Here is an 18,752-nt window from a genome sequence, read left to right on the forward strand (position 1 = left end):
GTAACTAGGCATGCCCCCCTCTGCAAGATTCAAGTTCTATATTTTCAGGAAACTTTATGATCTAGGACAATATTATACTACATGTTTTACCATAACGATGTTTTTTCAATCAATGTGAAGAGAAGAAAGCCACACAAGACTTACCCTACAGACAGTTGTGTTTAGTGCTACACATAATTTTGAACAATTTTTGACACCTTTGCATCTGTAGCCCAGCTAATATAGACCTATACTTTTTCTCTTCTGCTTGTACTTAGAATACAAGCATGATCAATACCGTTTAATCACGCATACAATTGTTTACAAATTGTTACAGAGTTGATTTCCTGGATAAAAGCTTCTTAAGTTGGACATTGCTGCTCTGACCCTTCAAAAACTAAAAAAAAATTGCAATGTGTGTGACTCTACCAACCACAACTTCTACTCTGACAGGAAATATGAAAAATCCCTCCAAACATCACTTAGTCTTCTACAGCCATATAATTCACTCACTGCACCCATTTTGGATGACAGGAACCTTACTTGCAACAAGCAATAATGTTTTTGATACAAAAGCAGATATTTAGCCCATAACCTGAATCTACATGGCATGCTTAGCTTTCATGGCACAGCTTGCTCCAATCATTTAAAGGGTTTACAATATAAATCAAGATTTCTCCCAAGCCTTTCCTGCAGAAGAGAATTCATAGATTTTCTCAGCTGGTGGGAGCAGGGCTTATACAGAACCAGGCACCATGCAGCTTAAGGAATGACAGTGCTTGTCCCCACAGCATATTGCAATGAGCTGCAAACCATGTGAGATGATAGAAAAGAAGCAATACAGGCAGGAAAGCGTAAAATCCTACATGCACCAAGGAACAGCTAAACCTAGTGCCAGCTCCACTACTTACCCTTTCCAGAAGGTAACACTCCCAGCTTTGAGACCCCACTTTCACTTGATCTACGCTGCAACACCTTCAGTGACTGAAAAGTCTTCCTCATTTAAAACATGGACCCATTTCAAGCAGTCAGGGACAGAGGAATCAAGCTGTAAAGTTGCATTGTGTTTTCTAATCATCTGTTACTAATATAATAAGATAAAAGGTCTGGAATTTTAACTGTAGTGCACTAAAAACCTATTTCACTGCAAACACTTTTTAAAAGAACATCACCACAGTACTCTGATGCATATTGAGGTGAACATTTTGAGAACACAAAATATTCCTTTGAAGTGAATCGGCACTTGTTCAGGGAGACTGGAAAAAAAAAAACCAATCACCAAACAACAAAGCATGTCATCCAAAGCACTGTCTTCAGTTCAGATGAGCTACTCCCACCTCACATTTGCCTTAGGTACAGGTAGGAAAGGACAAGCTGACTCTACCTCAGCGGTTTTGCTTTTGCTTTTGCTTTTTTCCCCCCAACTTGTTTTCATTTGATTTACTAATTGTCAAACACAAACACATGGGATAAGGATATAGGTAACAGCCAAAATCCTGGCATACATTTTGGCAGCACTATTTTCTATTTTACATATGGGCTCACACAATATCTTAACTAAAGCCTGAAGAAACTCGTTAAGTGCCACAGTCAGCTGGGATTAAATATTTTTCCTCTGTATGTATGTTAAGCACACAATGCAGTTAGAGCCAAAAGTGGCAAAAGATCCAATTGCCAAACACATTCCAAAAATCCCTCCAAACACAATGAGATCCAGACAAGTGGGCAATTTCCAATTATGCAATCAAGAAGTATTCATGAAGGAGTAGCTTCATTTGTAGATGGCAAATCCATAAATCTAAAAAAAGTGCACGTTTGTTTTGTAAGTAAAAGGGGAGATTTTCCCCATTGCTACAAACTGTTTCCTAACTGGAAAAAAAAAAAAAACAGTAAAAAATATGGTGGGGAAAGACACTTTCCCACATTTAAAATATCTCTCATGGAAAACCTGCTCTTTCAGATCAAAATATTTGGAAGATCTTTTGCTCAGGAAACTGTTGGCTAGTCAGCTCTGTCTTTAACCTCCAACTTGGTTGCACAACAGGAGTTTAATCAGGAGTGCTAATGTACTTTATTTATGTCAGCAGCTGATTATAAGTTTGTGTGGTGTTTGTTTTCTTGCTTGCAGTGACCCGTGAAGACTGCAGCCCCACTGGAAACCGCTTCTCACTGAGAAAGCCATGTCACAAGGTCAGCCCAGCTCGGAGTCATCTGGTCAGAGAGCCCAACAGTTAAGACTGCTTCTTTAAATGCTTTCAGGGAAGTCCTAATATATAAAAGAGTAACAAGACAAGAAAATATGTGCCTATTGTCTGGTGTTTCCTAAAGGATACCGGGATAAGTTAAATGGAGATGAAGAAATACAACTCTGGAAATAGGCCACTCTTAGAAAATGACCTGCTTGTTTCAGGATGTTAAAAGGCTTCAAAAGGTGCTCAGACTGGCACATTGTGTTGCTCTTATCCTAAACAACCCTGGAGATTTTCAAGGTTCCCTTGGGACTTGATAGTAAACAGATGGTCGAATTATCTCCTTTGCACCCTGTTGAATGGAATTCCTCAGTGATCACAGTTAGGGATATGCAGGTACCATCGAAAGTGAAATTGGGCCATACATAGCATGATAAGGCATTTCAGGAATGCATGACAGACAAAAGAGCAACTGGCAAGGCAGATTTTTATTTCTGCTCTGTTAGTAAAGCATAAGCAGCGGCTGTTCTAACATTATTTGCTTCTTTGCTCCCAGCCAGTGTTTCCCAGAAGTGGGAGTAGCAGTAGTTCCAAGACTTAGGACTTCACAGCCATCAGCCTTAGGAGAAATCTTGCTTAGGTAACTTCAATGCCAATTGATCCATAGGCTTGATTTGCAATTCCTGTCACAGTGCTTCTCTTTTTAGTAAATATCTCCCAGAAACAACTTTTTTTTTTATTTTTTCACCAAATAGAGGGGAAAGAAAGATCCTACTGTCTTGAATTTGCCAGTTTATCGTTTGCACTGCTTAGGTGCCTCAGCAGCAATTTTTTATTCAGAGTGGAGTTAATTCAAGGAAATTCCATGGCTAACCAATAATTAAGGCCGCAATTAAAGATGGCAGAATGTATGTCATTTGTAGAAGTGAGCCTCCCAGGAATTAATTATCCATGCAAGGGGAATCTTTATGAAACTATTGACATTTTGAGTCTCACTGCCAATATAAGTGAAATCTCAGCTTGTTGCACATGGTCCCTTGGGTTTGTTCCACTTCAGAGAGCTTCTTTAGGGTCACCTTTATGGTTTATTTGCTAGTTTCTATCCTTGTTGCTGGCATTGTGTCATGAAAAAGGAGTTAGGAGCAGAAAAAACCTTTTCCCTAGCACCTCAAGAAACCTAGAGCAGCCTTTAGGTGGCCATCTCTAGCTGACACAAAGAAACTGGACAAATTCTGACCTGTGCAACTACAAAGGTAGTTTGCAAGGCAGATTTGTGCTTTGTTTTTTAACATGGGTTTGTATTCTTACTACCTTCACCCTAAGAGTAAAGGAGTAGAGTAATATGGCAGGCAATATGATCCTGGGTGTCCTTGATGACCTTGGTTCATACTCCTAATTTCGAGACTCATGTTTTCTCTCTGACTGTTTTACAGAACAAAACAGGTTCTTGCCTTGAGTTTGACAGTAGCACATACCAGCAAGTTATATAGGGTACATAAGGGCTTGCTTACTCCCGTTCCCATCATGCTATACATCAGTTCTCTCATTACAAAGAGCTAAACCACCAGGAATATTTGGGGTATATGTATATGGCAGTGTTGGCCCAAACTCACACTTGGGACTTTGGCTGCCCACTGTCTCCATTAGCTTGTTAGTGTTATAAACGATAACAATTAAAACAATTTTATTTTGGGTTCGATCAATTTAGGCTGAGAAACAATAAGCAAAAACAGCGCTGGGTGCGCGGAGAACTCAATTAGTTCCACCACACGCACACCTGAGCCCTCAAAGCAGCGTCTTTCATCCCCGGATCTTGACCAATCTCCTCTCGCCGGATGTTAGTCCTGCTCTTTCCCCATTGGGTCATTAGGGTACACCTTCTCCTCTTATTGGCTCTCCTTTGGTGCGCTTTTTCAAATCTCAAGGTTTTTGTCTCCTTCGAGGGCCTTCTCTGGTTTGGTTTCGCTTCCCTTATCTCCTTTGGCGGCGATTGCCTCAGGGGAAGGGGAAGCCATCACATTGTCTTAAAGGAGAACCACACGTGTCCAATCACCATAACTGCAATACAGGTCCCAGATTTACACAGGGTACAACAATTACACTTATCACAGTATATTCTATTTTTGACATGAATCATGACTGCGTTTATCACAATAGGAAAGCTATGTCCTCAAGATGAGTCCTAAATCTTGCTTTGGGGCGTCCCTAGGTCTGTCGGTACAGGGCCCAGCAGCTGGGTCCCATCCCACCACCCCAGCCAGGAGCAGGGCAGCTGCTCCAGCCCCAGGCATCAAGCACCTCCTTTGGGATGGGGATGGGATGAATCGGCTGGGTCATGGGCCACAGGTCCTGCTCAGCAAGGACCATGTCTGGATACCGCAATGTGGCGGGAGCTGTAGCTTTGGCTTGGACCAAACCGCACAGGTGCATGTGTAAGCCACTCCTGCAGACCCTGGTGGTGGTCCCCCCAGGGCACCTCAGGGAGCTGCTCTCCACAGGGATTGGGGCTGCCCTCACTTCCATGACCACTAAGCTGGCCCTGAATCCCAGCAGCCAGCCTTCTGATGGTATGGATGGGATGCTGTCCAGGCCCTTGGAGTGGTTTGGAGGGTCTTTGCAAGGAAAAGCATCCAGGGCAGAACATCTGGCTTCTCATAAGAGATGTGGGGAAAACTGTTGATATCAGACAGACAGGATGCATGATGGAGACAGATCTGCAACCATTTGCTGGAAATGCTGCAAAGGACAGAGATCATTTCCACAGCTGTGTGAGGCAACCCAGCTGGCTGCCTGAGGCCACCACAGCCTCGGCAACACGTGACCTCAGCTGCTACAACTCCTTGCAGCATGGGCATATGTCCACAGCCACCTTTACTATGCACAATATACTTCAAGCCTCAGAGGACAAAAATAATCTCCCTGTATCCAAGCCGAATGAGCTAACCTTGAAGCAGATCACAGTATATTTCAACAACAGCACAGTGAAGGCCAGTGCATTCAGCCTACCACTCAATTTTTTTACAGCAGGTCACTATTCGGGTTGTTTTATTTTTTTCTGAGTAGAAAAAACAGCAGAATAAATGATACACATGGGTTTCTCAACTCTTTGCATAACTCAATGTTTACACATTGAAAAAGACCATTTTCACTGAATCCTCCTTGACAATGTATCAGCAAGCAGTCATCCACACAGCTCCACTGATTTCATTTTCAAAGATCTGGTCCCTTTTATTTCATTTATGAAATTAAAAGTATCATGAGGCTCCAGGTGTCTTGTAAATTTGCCAAGTGCTTTTGAAGCTCACAGAACTTTAAACTCCTCTGGATTTCCTAACTTACTGATGTTTGTTTCAGATGTGAAGAAAAATCATTGCTATTTTGTTTGGCTTATGCAAGCCTAGTTTTGTGCAATACTAAAAAAAAAAAGGAAAATATCCAGAGAGTGAATTGCTGTTTGAGATTTTAATATAAACTGGATTAGTTATGGGACTAATAAATATAAGTATTTTGCGGCTGTATTGAAATTTAAGTCAGTGATTCTATGTCCTCTGAGAATTATTCTGAAAATACAGAATTATTTGTTAATATTTTTGTCAAGGTTGGAGAGGTTTGGGGTTAAAATTAATTTAGAGATTGATTATGCCAGCCATCACTGCTACGAAACTTTAATCTTGATGGCAGTGCCAGCAAGTCTTATTAAACTGTCTTCCCCCATTTCCAATGCTTCATGCTTTTCTTGAATTCCACTCATATCCAGTATCACAGAACTTCATCAGGACCTGACATAGTATTTTAGAAATGGTAAATTTTAGAATCCCAGAAGTATCAGAAATTCACCAGAAACACATGAACTAAAGAGAACCTAGTCTTTATTGGTAATCAGAATACAGAGTTAAACAGAATATAAACAAAACATATTATGAGTTAGTAAGCTTGGTGGTGTCTGAATAAATTGATAATTCTTCATGTTTTAAGGAAAATCTTCACCCTGAACTTGGTTTAGAGAAATAGTCTGGTATGTGGGAGAGAAGCAGGGTGAAGAAAACTTCAGCTTTTCTTTACTTTGGCAGTGAACTTGCTTCACAGAAGACACAAGGCTTAATTAGATTTTCAGCCCTGTGGCTTTGTACATTTTGAGCTGTATTGCTTCTATCTGTGCATGCTTTCAAGGTGATACTCATACTGTGTGATACCCTGAGCTTATCCCTGAAGATTCAGTACCTTTCTTTGTGAACAGATCACCACAGCTCTGTTCCATTCAAAACTGCTGCTGCTCTGGAGTGGGGTTTGAAAATGTGCCTTGACAGATATGGGAAAAGTCGCCATACTGGAGATATGCAGAGCTAGAATCTCCTCTCTAGTTGAAATTGCAATTTGCCCTTCTAGCATTCAACAGGAATTCTGGCCATATATGCAAATATTTCAAAATGTTTGTGTGTGGTTAAAGAAAAAGGAGGCCTGAAATTGAAGCAGCACTTCTGCCATCACCTGAGAACAGCTGCTACCATTGTCATGGACCAGACCTGCTCATCGCTTCCATCTCTTGCAAATGGTGAATTAATGTTTCTTTGGGTTCTCTTGACCCTCACACACCACTTTTCACTCAGGCGTGGGATGAGATGGTTATTTGTGTTGCTACACAGAGAAAAATGCAGAAATATGGTCAATTTACTGCTGGATATGCTGTCTGTTCAGAGAATAAAAATTCTAAATTCTTACATAGGTAACTTAGTTTTGCAGCAGCAGATCTGATTCTTCATCCCATCTGCCAGTCTCTAGTCTCGCATGATCTGCTAAGACAAAACGAATTACATTTATGGAGCATGGGTAGGGAAGACCAGATTTCTGGCCAACACTCAAGGGTACTCTGCATGCAGCTCCTGTTCCCGAAGCATCATATAGCTCCTCACTGTACAATAGCTTTTAAACTTTGTGGTGAAGTAAATGCACCTTGTCCATAACTGTCATGTGAAACTCCCTTCTCAAAGTAAACTAACAAGTAGTATTCTGTCTGTTTTCCTCTGATGAAAAGTGCACACACAGAGAGAAGATATTTGAAACAAATGATCTGACTTCTGTAAGAGCTACTCAGCATGAGCAAGAGTGGTGAAATCTGCTACATTCAATGTCCAAATGAGCAAGCCTGTACGCATTATATTATATTAAGATCCCTGGATGTATGTTAATTTTTTTCCAGAAGTTTTATAGTTTCACATGGAACTGGGCAGAACATTCAAGTGCTCTACAGTTTGCATCCCCCATTGTAATGCCATTTGGCTCTTCTACCTGCAAGATTTCACATTTAACCAAAAAATCCATACTTTGAGGCAGAAAACAATGGAAGAGGGGCATGTCTCCTCTCTTTCAGCAGCAATCCAAGCTAATATCCTCAACTGTCTCCACTGGACAATGCACTGGGTCATTGCATGCATGCACGCAGATCTCTGTGCAATTAATATGCCCAGATGCATAGAGGACTCAAGGTTAATGTAAGTTAAAAATGGAACCTGTGATATAAAATCATCTTGTAACAAAACGAAAAGAAAGGCCAGAATTGTTTTGGTGGCATTTTACAGTGATAAAAGCAGCAAACTGCTCAGACCATGAGGAACACAGGTAAACGATCAGAGTGCTCACAAGCAGAGCTAAGCCTCTAGTGTTTTCCCATGGTTCAGATATCAGCATTATCAGTTATAAAATAGCCATGAGTTGGAAGAGAATCAGTATTCAGGGGAGTTCAGTAAAAGCACACCTTGAAAGACCATATGCAGTTCATTTCTTTAAGCCAAGCAGCAGTGTGAAGTGAATTAAAGTAACTACCTTTTAAATATTTAATTATGACAACAATGAAAGTGTTAAAGCAAAAGCAATGCTCAAGATAAGCTTAAGCCCATAATGAAGAATGATTGAAGCTGATTTAAATCTGATAAGGAAAGTCAAAGTCCATCTGAAGCAAAATCCACTGAGGAATATGAAGGGCACCAGGAAAGGCTTCTATAGGTATATCATCAGCAAAAGAAAGACTACAGGAAATGTGGGTTTGCTGCTGAATGAGTCAGGGACCTGGAAAAAATGGACCAAGACCAAAGTACTCAGTGCCTTTTTACCTTGGTCTTTGTAAGACCAGTTTTCAGGAATCACAGGCTCCTAAGACTAGTGAAAAAGTCTAAGGCAAGGTAGACTTACCCTCAGTGGAAGAGGATCAGCTTAGGGAACACTTAAACAAACTGGACACACGCAAGTACATTTGATCTGATGAGGTGCCAGCATGGGTGCTGAGGGAGCCGACTGATGTCATCGTGAGCCATTCTCTACTATCTTTGAAAGGTCATGGTGTTGAAGGTAGGCTCCTGAGGACTAGAAGAAAGTAACACTAATCTTTTTTTCAAGGGCAAGGATGAAAATCCCAGGATCTACAAACTGGTTGGCTTTACCTCCACCTTTGAGAAAGTGGTGGACCAAATAATCCTGAAAGACATTTCCAAACATATGAAGGACAGGAAGTTTATTGGGAGTAATCAGCATGGATTTACAAAAGTGAGATCATACCTGACCAACCTCATACCTTTCTGCACTGGGTAGATGAGAAGGGAGCAGTGGATATTGTTTATCTTGATTTTAGGTAAGGCATTCAACATTGTCTCCTATAACATGCTCATAGAGAAACTGATGAAGTATGGGTTAGATAGGTAGAGACAGAGGTGGACTGAAAACTGGTTTATCTGCTGGGCTGAGAGGGCTGTGATCAGCAGCACAGAGTCTAGCTGGAGGAGAGTTACTAGCAGTGTATCCCAGGGCTCAGTACTGGGGCCAGTACTGTTCAACCACTTCATTAATGACCTACATAATGGGACAGAGGTGCACCCTCTGCAGACTTGCAGACAAAATAAAACTGAGAGGAGCTGATGATACACCAGATGGTTGTGCTGCCATTCAGAAGGACTTCAACAGGATGGAAAAATGGACAAAAAGTCATCTTGTCAAATGTAACAAAGGGAAATACTAAGTCCTTGCCCTGGGGAGAAATAAGCCCAGGCACCAGTATAGGCTGGGGGTCAACCAGCTGAAGAGCAGCTATGCAATAAAGGACCTGGGGGTGTCGGTGGACGACAAGGTGGGCAATATGTGCCAACAGCATACTCCTGTGGCAAGGAAGGCCAGCATCATCCTGGGCTGCATTAGGAGGAGTGTTGCCAGCAGGTCAGGGGAGGTTGTCCTTCCTCTCTACTCAGCACTGGTGAGACACACCTAGAGTGCCGGGCCCAGTTCTGGGCTCCAGTTCAAGAGAAGCATGGACTTATTGTTGTGAGTCCAGTGAAGGGCTGTGAAGATGATTAACAGACTGAAGCATCTTGCATATGAGGAAAGACTAATAAAGCTGGGATCGTTCAGCCTGAAGAAGAAAAGGCTCAGAAGGATCTTAATGTGTATAAATACTTGATGGGGAGGCAAAGAAGAGCCAGGGTCTTCTCAGCCCTACCCAGCAACAGGACAGAAGAGAGAACAAGTATGAACTGAAATACAGGAAATTCCATTCAAATGTAATTTTTTTTTTTTTTTTTTGGTGTAGGAGTAGTTGAGCATTGGCACAGGTTGTCCTCAGAGGTTGTGGAGTGTCCATCCTTGGAGATGGACAAACCCTACCTGAACACAGCCCCGAGCAACCTGCTCTAACTGACTCTGCTTTGAGCAAAGAAATCAGTCCCCAGAGGTATCTTCTAACTTCAACCATTCTGTGATTCCATGGTATGTGGACAGAAAAAATAATGCTTCAGGGATTAATCAGGCTCCAAAAATGTGAAACCAAGTAAGGATGTTAAACAAGTACAGAAAAAAAGAAGTTCACTATGTGGCAATATTCTGCTTCACATTCAGACAAGAACTGTAAGTTGATAAAGCTTCCGTGAGGCTGAAGTTGCACATTTCTCTTGTTTACAGGTGAGTGAGAAAATGGGCACTGGCATGTATGAGTGCAAGGCTTCCAAAAGTCAAATTTGGCCTAGTAAGAGATCAAAACCAAAATGCCAGTGAGGGTCAAGGAAGAAGAGAATAAGATTCAAAGTGCAAGAAAAAATGAAGTGCAGTAAAAGGAGTTTAAGACCATATAATTTAGCCTGCAACTGCATAATTTTCTGCTGGTAAATACTCATACTCACATATTGCCTGTTTGAAATTTCTTTGGCGCTTCAGCACAGCGTTACGCTTATTTTATTTACATTATTGCTATATTGCTAATTTTCACATAATTTGTTTTCTGCTTCCCTCAACAGAGATTATGTCTATCTACTGCCAGCTGAGGTGCCTCAGGGAAGTAAACTCACTACAGATTTAATATTTCACATTTGTGGCAGACTACTTCATGATTTAAGATATTTATTTCTGGTAGAAAAAGGATTTTCAGTTTCTAAGAGTACTGTAATATTGAAGGAATTCAGGTACAACAAAACCCCTAAACATTAAGCACCTTTGCCATAATAATTACATTTATTTCTATCTTTCACTCTTCTACCAAAATAGAATCAACCATAAAAAACTCTCTGTACACCGGTAAATAACCAGACTCATTATCTCTTCAAGTAACCAATATATATATGTAACCACATACTTATAGCAGTGTAAGAAAACCTCAAAAGACTTTATACAATGCACTGCTTAACATTGTTTAGGATCTCGCAGGAAAAGGAGCCACTCTGATTGTTGACAGACTCCAGCCAAAGAAGGAAGCTAGTCTCAAGAGGATGTTAGTATGAGTTTGCTGTAGTACTAAGCCATTGACTGATCAGCTAGAATGCAAATGAAGATGAAGCAGAATAATTACTTCTGCTAAAGATGATGCATTATTTAAATTACTTATCAGCATTTTAAGATTGAAATCACTAAGTGCTCAAAATTAAAAAAGGACCCTTCTGAACCCATAATCCACATTGAGGTAAAACAATACTTGAATTTTGCCAAGTCACTGACCCAAGTTTTTATTTAAGAAAACATTGATATATTTTTGTGTACCTAACAGCCTCTGATATGTACACAATTTCAAAGCTACAAACATTTCAAATGATGGCTTGAGGGGACAAATCCTACATTTCCTTGTAGAACAAAGTTCTCTCCTCTCCCCACTCTAAACTTTGTAATTTCCTTTATTGTTAATGAAAGCAGCTGCACACACCAGAGAATATAGCTATGAAAGCCAACCAAAGCCTCTTGGAAATATTTTTTTTGCCAACGTCATAATTGCTGAAAGGAAGAAATGCTTTCCCCATTTTTAAAAATCTGTTTTCATCAGAAACACTTGCGTGTAAACAGGATCTTAGTTTCTTGAAAGATTATCTGTTCCTACTACTGGTACTTGATGCTCACAATCCTTTCTCTGTGATCTCCAGCTCATAGCTACAGTCAGAGCTCATAGTTACAGCTAAGTTATTTTAATGTCAACAGCAAATAGCTACTTCACTGAAGGAAGAAGCAGCAAGAGGGAGGCTGCCTTTAGAAAAAAGACATATTTGCTTATCGATGGTCTTTAATTCCTGGTATACTGTAGACATACTCATTGAGAAGCTGACCTCATTGAGCCTTGAAATGTCCAAACTTGTAAGCTTCATCAGTGCTTTATATGGTCACATTTGAAAAGCAATGTGTGATAACATTTCAGCCACCAGCATCCTGTTGGATCCTGTGAGTCCTTTCCCACCATTGCCATCCCTTTTGGCCCTTCCCATCTGCCTAGCCACAGGGTGACTTGGGCTTTGACCCAGAGATGAGAACATGGCACTGCACCAACTGGTGCCACATCAATGTCTGAAATGGGTTGTTTCAGTTTGAAAGAACCAGACTATGTGGAACAAAAGTGGAGATATAAGGCTGTTCTAGAGGGGCTTTTCAAGAAGCACACTGTAGTCACAGCTAGAGAACTGAATATTTAACATTTTTACATTTTAAGTACCTCTTGATGATTTTGATTATATGTTTAGGGGTTGCCAATGGCTAATTTTACAGTATTTATTCTAATTTTTTTAAGTATTTGCACATTTAGAAAGGTGCTTCTTGCTTTATACTTTTAGAGAAATAAGGGCACTCAAGATTTATATTACCTGTCATCTCATTATAAACCCACAAATTCTTCAAAAAACTGACCTATCACAAACATTCTATTCACCATTACATTTTTATCTGGCTGTCGACACAATTGCATCCTCTTCTTCCTCCTTATATTCTACTTTCATGGTGCTCCACACTTTTTTTCCATGTGAACTGCAGCAATAACCTCCTTCCTTTGCATCTTAATAGAGAAATAAATCCAAAGCATAAAAAAGCAGTTTTGAGGTCTGGCCTAGTCCAGACAATTTAATCAAACTAATGAATTAGCATTTTCTAGTTGCTAGGAAATGGCACCTCGGAACATCTGACAGGCAGATGCACTTAGGCTTGCTCTCCATGACAGGAGAGGTTAATTTGATTCCAACCACTTTCCAATAAAAGGTGAATCTATTTGTACTCCTATGACCAGCAAAAGCAACACAGACTTTTCTCATGACATTTCTTCTCAGACACAAAGGCTTTATTTTCATGAATTGTCTATTAAATTTATGTATTAGTTGGTATCCAAAATGCACAGCCACCATCTTCAAAATTAAGAGAGAAGCACCCTCAAACTGGATTACCATTAATCTGTTTGTCAAAGGGAATAACACTTCAATACCTGCAAGCACTGATCGGCTTTCCTCAGTACTTACTTAAAATGAATTTTTTTAGAATGCCTTAAAAATAATCACCAGGCTGATCAGGGTAAATTTCTCCTGTTAAATTGTATTTAATAATTGTTAGTCTGTTATGAAACTGCTTTGGAATATATCTTTCTTTTTATTAGAGTATTAGAGAAAATAAAGTCTGAGGCTTTAGAGAAATGAAAGTCTGTCTAGGACCAACTAATGAATTTACCTGAGGCAGTACAACTTCCCAAGGAATTATTAATCTTAGTTTTAAAAAATGAGTCTAGGTGTTATTAAATCAAGAATTGATGTAATAAAGTCACCTGCTATATTTCCTCTAGGGGAAAAGTGTATATAACCTGTGTGAAAAATATTCTAAGAGTTGGTGAGATGTGTGCTGAATATGTTTGTTGAAATCCAAAAAATTCCAATACTTTCCTATACAAGATGATCTAACCATAGAGGGCTAGCACTAAAAACATCTTGAAAAAATAATTAAAATTTCAAGAAGCCAATTGTTCAGAACTCAAGCTAACAGGCTGACTAGGGAAAAAAGGTGTATTTCAGGATAAAATGCAGATTCCCAAGTATCAGATGGAAAGCTTTTGGGGTAAAGATTTATTGGTAGAACAATTGGATTTTGTCTTTCTACATCTCCACTTGAAAATAACCTTTTTTACAAGTAGGGGGTGACCTATAAATAAGGTCCTTTGGCTGCATGTTTGTGTCTTTTTCATGGTTTAATTATACCGTCTGTCCTTTACCAATTACACATCAGTACCAAAACACTGCTTTCTCATAAAGTACAATGTCACAGGTGTGACTTCAGATGCAAAAAACAACTCAAACTTCAGCTATCTTTTGCCAATGAGTTAGTTTATTATTTAAAACTCAGGAGCAGGGAGTCCAGTCCTACTGTAGTCAGCCAGTACCTTTCTTTGACTGTTGATTTTAATAAATGCTGATTTTGCCCATTAATTAATTTTTCAGTGTCTGGGGATAAAATGCCAGGGTTTGTTTCCATTGAGAAGAAGGAAACAGAGAAAAAGATAGGGGGCAAAAGAAAGTGAGAGGAGAAGGGGTGGGGGAAGGAGAAATAGGTTGGAATAGATTTCTGGTGGTATCTAAAGTATCCTCCTGCTGCAGAGAGTGTCAGCTGCAAATCCAGACCAGGTTGCTCATGGCCTTGTCCTGCTGAGTTTTGACTGTCTCTCTAGCAATGTGGATCCTGCAGCTTGGCACATGCCACAGTGCTCAACCACTCTTAACCACACCCAAGGAGAATCACCTCATGGCTCCCCAAATGGGGAGACCATATGCAGGGTGAATGTGAGTTTCTCCAGGTGTTCTCTCCTAGGCAGGCTCTTCAGGTGTCAGAGCATGCACTAGTGCCCCACGCATTCACAGCAGCCTGTACCACCTGGTAAATGTAGGTGCAAGTGCAAGGAACTGCCTTGGGAAAAGGTTAGCGATTGCTTTAGAGGTAATAAAGAATACAGAATAGAATGAACTTACATTTAATGGGAAAACTAAAACATATCCAGAGGAAATCAATGTGGCAGGGTTTATGCCAGTAGCTAAGCAGCAGAGCACAGCCTCATCCAGCACTGGCTGATTCACTAGTAGAGGGAAAAGGGAGCTCATTCGGCTGCCGTGGTCAAACCATCCCAGGTCCTGGGATCTCTTTTAACTCAGAGGTTAATTTTAAAGCATCGGTTGACCAGGATTCATGACTAAAATCCTGTCAAACTACAAGGGCATGGTCTTCAATCAATATAACTTAGTGTAATTCCACTAAGGTCAGAGAACAGGTGAAGAAGCAGAACCAAAGTCAAAAATGACCTGGTGGAGATCATCCAAACCCAGTGTAAATAACTCTTCGTATATTTCACTAATAGAAAATGACATGAGCCAAAAAGGCTCCTGAAGAAGATAACACTTTGCACCTGCTGGTCTGTCCCATTCAGAAAAACATGTTTCATAGGAGACTGTAAAGATTTTGATTAGTTTTAAATGTCAGTTTTTTCTGTCCAGGATAGTTGCTCAATAGGGACAAAAAAGTGCCTGATATGAATATTTTTTGCCATCCAGGGGAAATTTCATTTTATATTTTAATATGGCAATCTGATTATAACCAAGATGTTTGGGAGAAAGATATTAATTTTGCATATTTTCCCAAGGAATGGCTGGTTTACAGTCCTGTGAAATAGTTTCCTGCTGTCTGTCAACCTAGTGAAGTCTTTCTGAGACTATTAAGGCAGGTGGTGAATGGTTACCCTGAATGTCTATTACAAATAATTAAAGCCATTTTTTAAAATACCTGCAGGTTCTTTAGCATTAATCATTTGCAGTGCCAATCCATTCCTCTGAAAAAAATTATTCCTAAAGTAATTGTCTGCCATAAATCAACACTCTTTAACAGATGTCACAAAAGCCTAATGGTCACATACAAGCAAAGAGATGCTAACACAAGAGGGACCAGGCCAAATAAGAACAGAAAAAGTAATGCCCTGCTTTCCTACAGCTCCTACAGACTCTTCAAAAGTCCAAATTTAATGTTAATAACAGTGGGCTTTTTCCAATCTGCAAAGCGTAACTGGACAAGATTTAAAATTTTGATGGGAAGACAAATCAAACACATCATCTAATGCTGCAATAAACAGGTGATGAACAAAGGACAAAATGTAAAATAGAAGTGTTAATTCCAAAGCAAAGTTTACAAAAGGCAAATGGAGTGACTTTGCCCCATGCATATGGTCTGGAAATAAACTGAGAAGTAAGCAGCGTTTAGCCTTTGTTTCTCACTGTATTTTCAGGAAACAGAATGGTCTTACGAAAACAAAGATGAAAAAATAAAGCTGTAAAGGAGAAAAACTTTTATACTCATCTGTAGATAATATTGCAGCAGCAAGGAAGAGAATTTTAGCAACTTATCTATCAGGAAAAAAATTCAAATTATATCCAGACACTGGAACAGCAGGCTGAACTCTGAAGCACTTACTAATTTTCAGCTGAACATGGACCAGGTAACTGTGAAAGCCAAAGTTACAGTGAGAAAGAGAAAAGCTGGAATGAAAAAAGCTCAAAGAGAAAAGCTGGAATGCAATGAGCTAAACTTTAAATGAGGCACTGAAAAAGCATTTATGCTGGGTATGTGTGGATGAGAGGCAGAGGTCAAGCAGAATCTGAAATGATACATTTTGCCATTGTTACAAGGAACTGAGTATCTAGCAAAGCAATTAAAACATGCCATGCAGAGTGAGCAAAAGTAAACTATAGAAAGAGCAAGGGCGGGGGTAATAGAAATTTCAGCAATTAATAATTAGTAGCAATCCAGAACCTAGTGTTGTTGATGTGAATATTCTTGAGAAAACTTAAGATACCTAATAAAAATTCATCAGTTGTTGTTTATTCTTGGGGAAAAAGCATATTGGTTCTGGACTGTTACAGAAACAACATTGTTAGAGAGTATAACTGCCTTCAAATTCCTTATTTTTATGTATATATACATAAGTTCCAGCACAGAACCAAGAAATAAGCATTTACAAGTAATACAATAATCTTTCTGACATTCTCCATTTGTAGAACAAAATATTATGGTAACTCTAAACTTCTTTTTTGAAAGAACACACAAATTTTCTACTATTGCCGGTTGATGAAAACAATAAAAAGGTGAAAAAGTATAATGAGAAAAATTATTCTTTTCATATATTCTTGGGGGAAGGATATCCATATCTGATATATCTATCTTTCAAGGAGGCACTGGTAGTTTAGCTCACATAGTCACCGCTCAGCCTATTCGTGTGTTTTGGTTAGCTGCTGGCAGTCCTCCATTCACTGGTGTGAGAGCGGTATGGCTGTAGTCACCAGGGCATGGTGATTGTCTCAGTACATCACTTGCAGACCAGACCTCCACGCAGAGCTGCTAAGCGCTGTGTTGGCACTGTCTATGACACACTTTTTCTTTATTAATTAGATGAAGTGATTTCATAATGCAATTAATTGCACCACAAATGAGGTCATAACAAGCAGAAATCTTTACAATAGAAAGACTTTTTTTTTTCTGGCATACAGCCCTTGAAGGTACCTTGGTTTGATTTTTTTGAGCTACACCCCTATTTGCTTACTACCTAGATTCAGCCATACTCAGAGATGCTGATAGGAGTTTTGTATTTTGATAATTTATTGATACGTGGAAAGCAGCAGACTCACGTGCTGGGATGTCCTGCCTCAGCACACTTTCCAAGATCCAGACAGAAAGCACTGACATCTTAAAGAGACTTTTATCATTGTTTTTACTAACACACTAAAGACCATGGGGCATCTGCAGACAGTTGTGTTGGAGCGTCCTAAACTAAAAGTCAAGACACAGCGGTTTTTTTCATTCAGTGCACTGAAACACAATGAACTGTCAGATCTGTGTGCCTGTTCTTCCCTCTCTTACGAACCTGAAATATTGTAATTGCTTACAAAAACACCTTTTGTAATTTCTTCTTTTTCTAGTGAGGAAATTGAAGCTTTTCTTTTTATATCTGTCTAACTTTTGCAGCTCATATTCCATGATCCCATTCAATCTCCCTCATTGACTTCTTTTGCAATTACTTTAACTTGCTATGTAGAGTATAGATTACTAGCTTGTCTCTGTCTAACATTACTATTTCTATAGGTTACTATATCTATAGATTATTAACTTCAGTACTATCAAACTAAGTGGATCAAAAACTCCATGACCTTACCCCTCTGTCCCTCTCTCTGCTATCCCTCTGCAATTCTTCTGATGCCTCTGATATGCCAACGACACCACCAAGTTTTCACAACAGCTGTCAACCAGAGTGGCGTCCCTCCCCTATAAAGCCAATTGAAAACGTCTATCACAGAGGCACCTCAATAATAATTGAGAGGTTAATTTACATATGCAACCAAAACTGTGTGCAGCCCTATATTCACTTGTCATGGAGGCAGCGCAAGCTCAGGAAACATGTTTGTTTCTTAGTGAGGTTTGCTCATCTAGGCATTGACATTCAGGAGATCCAAATGCCAATGTTGTCACGTCAGATTCCAATGGCTTTCCTCATTTCCCATTCCCTCCAAGCTTATCAGTCCAACTTGAGACAAAGTGAGGACCTGTAGTGAAGCCAACTAAAACCTAACTTGATTTACCACACTAAAGCCACCTCAGATCTCCTGCCTTGCAGCGTTTGGGCTAAGCTCTGGAAAGCAGATGAGCAAAGAAAACAGGAAAGGAAGGCACAATACTTATCCTTAAAAATAGAACCCGAGAGGTTTGCCCCCACAAGAGTGTTTTCCTCTGCACTGTGCTCCTTCTTCTGCCATTCCTCATTAACAGTTACTAGGGGACAGAGTCCTGCTGGTAAAAGCAAGGGCTTCTGCTCAGTGGCCTAGAGGAGCCCACCAGGAGGTAAGGCATCAAAATCAATGTTCACTCAGACATATACAGCAGCGGAAAGTCCTGTTGGGTCAATATATGCTGGGGGAGGCAAGGTTCCCAGAGTTTAACTTCTGGTTTTTCTTATTTGTGTTTTCCCCTGAATGTCTGGGATTTAAGAGATATATGTGGAAGCACAGCACTGACATATAGAAAAAGAAAACAATCAATACTGTGCTTAACCTGATCTGAAGAATATATGGCTTGTTCACTTTTAGTCTCTTGGTTTAGCTCACACTGTAGGAAAAAATAGTATTTTATACTAATCTAACACCAGGTCAACCGTGTTGAGAATTGAAACAGTTTTAATCAGAGCTTTTGGAGGTACAGTAGATGGAGTATTACCTCTGTTACAGATGAAAAGCATATGTTTTCCCCTGTTGTAATAGGAAGAAAATGCCAGAAAGCTAACAATGTGTTTGTAACATGTAT

The 18,752-nt window shown here is 39.9% G+C and overlaps 1 long non-coding RNA gene across 1 annotated transcript in view; it reads left to right on the forward strand.

The window, feature by feature from the left end:
• The window catches only part of LOC308061441, a 90,057-nt gene that overhangs the window by 31,539 nt on the left and 39,766 nt on the right, over window positions 1–18,752 (forward strand). Inside the window, exon 1 of the long non-coding RNA XR_013927230.1 lies at window positions 1–18,752. This exon is cut by the window's left edge and continues 31,539 nt beyond it; it is cut by the window's right edge and continues 22,430 nt beyond it. This is a non-coding gene — a long non-coding RNA (uncharacterized lncRNA).

This window comes from Falco punctatus (assembly GCF_963210335.1).
Source record: "Falco punctatus genome assembly, chromosome: 3".
NCBI classification, from domain to species: Eukaryota; Metazoa; Chordata; class Aves; order Falconiformes; family Falconidae; genus Falco; species Falco punctatus.